This window comes from Colobus angolensis, unplaced genomic scaffold (genome assembly GCF_000951035.1).
Source record: "Colobus angolensis palliatus isolate OR3802 unplaced genomic scaffold, Cang.pa_1.0 Scaffold209, whole genome shotgun sequence".
NCBI classification, from domain to species: Eukaryota; Metazoa; Chordata; class Mammalia; order Primates; family Cercopithecidae; genus Colobus; species Colobus angolensis.
In genome coordinates, this window is record NW_012115255.1 from 375524 (window position 1) to 380602 (window position 5079).

General features: G+C 47.0%; 1 pseudogene; it reads right to left on the bottom strand.

The window, feature by feature from the left end:
- Positions 1–5079, bottom strand: part of LOC105512043 — a 104752-nt pseudogene that overhangs the window by 97630 nt on the left and 2043 nt on the right.

Here is a 5079-nt window from a genome sequence, read left to right on the forward strand (position 1 = left end):
TCCTACCCCCTAATACCATCACACTGGCAGTTAGGGCTCCAGTACAAGAATCTGGGGGAGACATAAACATTCAGTTTATAACAATGTCTTTTCAATCCTGTTGAAAAAAACAACCAAATGAGTAGGCAAAGAAGTACCTTATATGTAAACAAGTCAGGACTTTTCATATTTCTCCTAACACATTAAAGTCAATTTAAAATGTCTGATAACAAGAGTCAGAAGCAGAGATAAATGAAAGTTACTCTCCATTTTAGGCCCACACTGAGCTGTCTTTCAATGACATTGTGGCACAAAGAATACTGCTTTCTATTCCTGGTTTTGCCACCAAAAAAGCTGAAACATTTCCCTGTATTTCCGTTTACCTTGAAAATCACTGGGCTGACCTGGCAGACCTCCAAGGACCCTTCCATTCACAAATTTCACAAGTAACTTCCTACCAACAGATGCTACACAAATAAACTACACTGACGAAGGGGAAAGCTAACACTAGCAAACAATGAGATGCACACAAGGCAAGACGTATAGAAATGGATCAACCACAAACTGGCGGACGATGAGCCAGTGGTGGATAAAAACAAATTCCCCAACGATGGACAGAGAGGCAATGGCGCCGAGGTAGTATTGTTGAAGATTTCCTATTTTAAATCTTCAAGATAAATGGCCCAATTGTTTATATTCATTCTGATTAAATGTGAACGTGAAAACTTCCTCCAGGGGACACAGACATCTAAAAAGTTCCCAATGTATCCAATTTGTCATTTGATATTTTTACTGACAAGAACAATGAGGGACTGAATATACAAACAGACCATGCCTGATCATATGTATAAAGACAGAACTCAGACCACAACCTGTAGCTGCCCACCCAGGAAACTAATCCCCTATCTACAACAAACAGCCAGGAGACCAGCCAGGCTAGCACATCAGACAGGAAGCCAGACTGCTCTCTCTCAACAACCCAGAAACTAAACCACAACTCTGTCCCACGTGGCCAGGATTTGACTCAAAACTGACAGCCACCCTAATTTTGGCCCGTTTCCAGTTAGGATTATTCAGAGAAAGCCAAATACACCCCTAACCAATCACATAGGACACCCCACTTCTGCACAGCCACCTCCAGCCCCCACAACAGCTTCCACTGGGAGCCATTCTTTTCCATCCTGAAGTTTCCCCACTCCTCATGCGCCACTCACTTGCATGTCAGTCTCTGCCACACGCAAGTGACGGTGCTGACTCCCTTGCCACAGCAGCTCTGAGAAAGTCGCCTCTGCCTATGTCATGTGGGCAGCCTTCCCTTATTTCCCCGAAAGAATAAGTCTTCAATGAGGGGCTTCTCTCTATATGGCCAAGCTATACAATTCAGAAGCCCAGCATGGCAGATTCCAAGCCTGGAAAGACCATACACCCCTCAGGTCTTCTTTCCACAAAACACAGCTTCCTTGAGTTCTTCAGTCACTCTGACCAACCAGGGAAGGAACCACGTGTTATGGAAAGATCAAGGGCCTTGAAGTCAAACTTCTGAGTTCATCAAGTACTTTATCTTTCCACTTAAGAAATTACATGGCCTTGGCCAGGTGTGGTGGCTCACACCTGTAATCCCAGCACTTGGGGCGGCCAAGTTGGGTGGATCACCCAAGGTTGGTTCAAGGCCAGCCTAACCAACATGGAAAAACCCCGTCCCTACTAAAAATACAAAATCAGCCTGGCGTGGTGGCGCATGCCTGTCATCCCAGCTACTCGGGAGGCTGAGGCAGGAGAATCACTTGAACCTGGGAAGCAGAGGCTATGGTGAGACAAAATCACACCATTGCACTCCAGCCTGGGCAAGAAGAGCAAAACTCTGCCTCAAAACAAAACAAAACAAATGACGTGACCTTGAACAATTTTCTTAACTTCTCTAAGACTATCTTCATCTTCAATAAAATAATTTTACCTCCAAGATTGCATTAAATGGAATCCCACATGTAAACCAGCTGACAAATATTAGGGGCCCAACAGCTGTGCACTCCTACTGCCACCCCACTTTACCCCAAAGGAGAAGCGCAAGTTGTCCAGAAAAAGCCTGTTGATCTCTACGCCTCAGCATCCTGTGTTCACACAAGGTGCAGTGGGATCCAGACTTATTGGGGTCACCCAAATACAAGACATGTTTTGATTTTTCAACTTAGGTGTACACGGCTTCTAACGTTCACCATATATGATCCATAATTTAGAAGAAATTTCCCTACACTACCCCGTGGTTCTATTTTAGCAGACTTAGATATGCCATAATAGCTCACTCTCTTAAGCCCTCTTCAGTATCAAAAACAAAATTTTAATCTGTAACACAGTTATCAGCAGTGAAAGTGGAAATGGTACCTATGAGTCAAAATGACCCTCTGCCCCGCCCTGCCAGACTTTACAAAAAGCTGTTCAGGAGTATTTGGGCTGCTTATGAGAATGCTGTCTGTATTCTCAAGTACAGACAAATGCCTACCCTGGTTAGAAGCTGCACTGCTCAGCCTCCAGGGTAGAAAACTCCCCACACCCTCTACCCAAGGAGAAGAGAAGCAAATGGGATGGCCAGGCTCCAGGATGTGGACTGTTTAGTGTGATTTCTGCAGTCCAGGTCACCGCCATGGGTGAATCTTTTCCTTCCTTCTTTTCCACCCAAGTGGCCAAGGTCTTACGGCTGCTGTAGGGCCTCTTCCCTATGAGTCAGCCCAGCCATTTCCCTTCCCCCTTCTTCTTCTTCTTTTATTTTTATTTTTTGAGACGGAGTCTCACTCTGTCACCCAATGCAGACACCGCAATCCTTTCCCCACTGTCATAAGAATTTTTCAGTGAACTGTATTCCCCTTTACAATCTAGATGATAGTTACAGTTACCAGGCAAGAACGTGGATCCAGTTCTGCTTTTTCAAAGGCCAATGTTCCTCACATAATAGCAATGCATTCTTCAACCAGTCAACTGCCCCCCAACACCTGAGCTCTCTGTTGTACACGACTCAACGAGGCCTGGGAGAAAGCAGGTGCAAATTTCACTTACTCAGTAACAACACATCCCGCCTGATTCCTCTGCTGGGCTAGTTCTCAAGTCATCTTTTTCTAAGCTTTAATTTGGCTCTACCACATTTACCTAGGCTGGGTAAAACACTTTACCAGGTTTTCTTTTTTTTTCAAGATGGAGTCTCACTCTGTCGCCCAGGATGGAATGCAGTGACTCCATCTCGGCTCACTGCAACCTCTGCCTCCCGGGTTCAAATGATTCTCCTGCTTCAACCTCCCAAGTAGCTGGGACTACAGGCATGCCACCACACCCAGCTAATTTTTGTATTCTTAGTAAAGATGGGGTTTCACCATATTGGCCAGGCTAGTCTCAAACTCCTGACCTCATGATCCGCCAGCTTCGGCCTCCCAAAGTACTGGGATTACAGGCGTGAGTCACCACACCTGGCTTACTTTACCAGTTTTGTTCCTGAACTAAACCTGTTATTACTATCAATAATGCCAATCAGTGCCATTTCATTCACCGTATGACACACACACACAAAGCACTTCATACTCACTCCACCTATCTGCTTTTCTGCAATGGCCACAGTGTTCCTCATCTCACATGAGAGGTACAGAGAAAGACAATGACTTCTCCAAGGTTTTGTAATTCACAATCAGTGGCAGAACCAACATGCCCAACCAGGTCTGGCCAAGGCCTGTGTTTCAGCCACACCACGTGGTTGCTGCCCCTAAAGCTCAATGGGCAAGTAACAGATCACTCCGATTGCAGAGGCTTCAGAAATGCCTTCCACCATGGTACAATGGACGGTTAGCTCTCAGGAGGGGAGGCAGGGGTGGGAATCAGCACACAGTTCTGTTAGGTTTCTCATGCAGGGCACAGACTATGTATTTTGTGCCTTGCTTTGCAGGTGAAATGTCTCCTGCCCCCTGTACAACAGCTTTCTTTGTCCTCTCCACATAAAAGTACAATTGAGTTCCTCAGGGGCAGGCAGTGATCCTTGCCCTGTGCCACACCTGACTGATGTCCCAACAGGTGGACACACAGGCTCTTCTCTTATGGCCCAGGCTGCCCCCATCTGCTAAGCATCGAAAACTACACACAGGATTTGCAGAACATGAATGACATGGAGGTGACTGCTTTATCTCTGTTGAAAACTTACTGCACTGTCCTAAAAAAGAGAATTCAGGAAAAGGTGAACATTTGAGGCTGGCTGGCTGTAATATTCAGCTGCAGAGAAAGCCTCAGCTGCTCAGTTCCACTGTGGAAATCCAACTCCTCCATCAAAGTCCAACTCAAGTACACCTCCTCTGTGGTGCCTGCCCCTTCCTCCCTTTCAGAAGCACATGCTCCCTCTGCAGTCCCAGAGCATTCTATCGCCACCTCTGGAGCCACACTGTCCCAGCCTACAGACAGCTCAGTGCACAGCTGCCTCTCCCTGTGTGTACCTGCAGGCCCCACCTGGGCTGGAAGGCTGCCTCCTTCTCCTCCACACAGAGGCGGCACTCCGGAACTACTGAATGAGGGAGGGAGTGGATGAGCAAGATCAGCCAAGGGCCACAGGGAGTGGCCTGCAGCTCCCAGCAGGAACAGCCCCTGCCCTGCCAATCCAGGGTGCTGGCTTTGTTCTCAGCAGGGCTGCTAAAAGCTCCGTTATAACAGCTCTAGGCCACAACGACCAACTTGGTGTCAGGCCCTAGAGACACCAAAACTCTTAACAAATAAAGAGGCCGTGTATGCAGCATGCTGGTTAGAAGCACAGGCTTCGGAGTCAGAGCTTGAATTCCACTTATTATGTGACCTTGAGCAAGTTACTCAATGCATCAATCTCATTTTGTCACCGGCAAAATGAGGACATTATCTGCCACACAGTGTTGCTGAAAAAGTAAGAGGTGACAGACGCAAAGTGCTTGACACTTACTTACTCTTACTGGTTTATTACAAAGAAAAGAACACAGGAACAGCCAAATGCAAGAGACGCACAGAGCACACCATGGGGCAGAGAGGTCGGGGCTCCCATGCCATCCCTGGAAGTGCCACCTCCCCAGCACCAAATGAGTTCACCAAACCAGAAGCTCTCCAAACCCA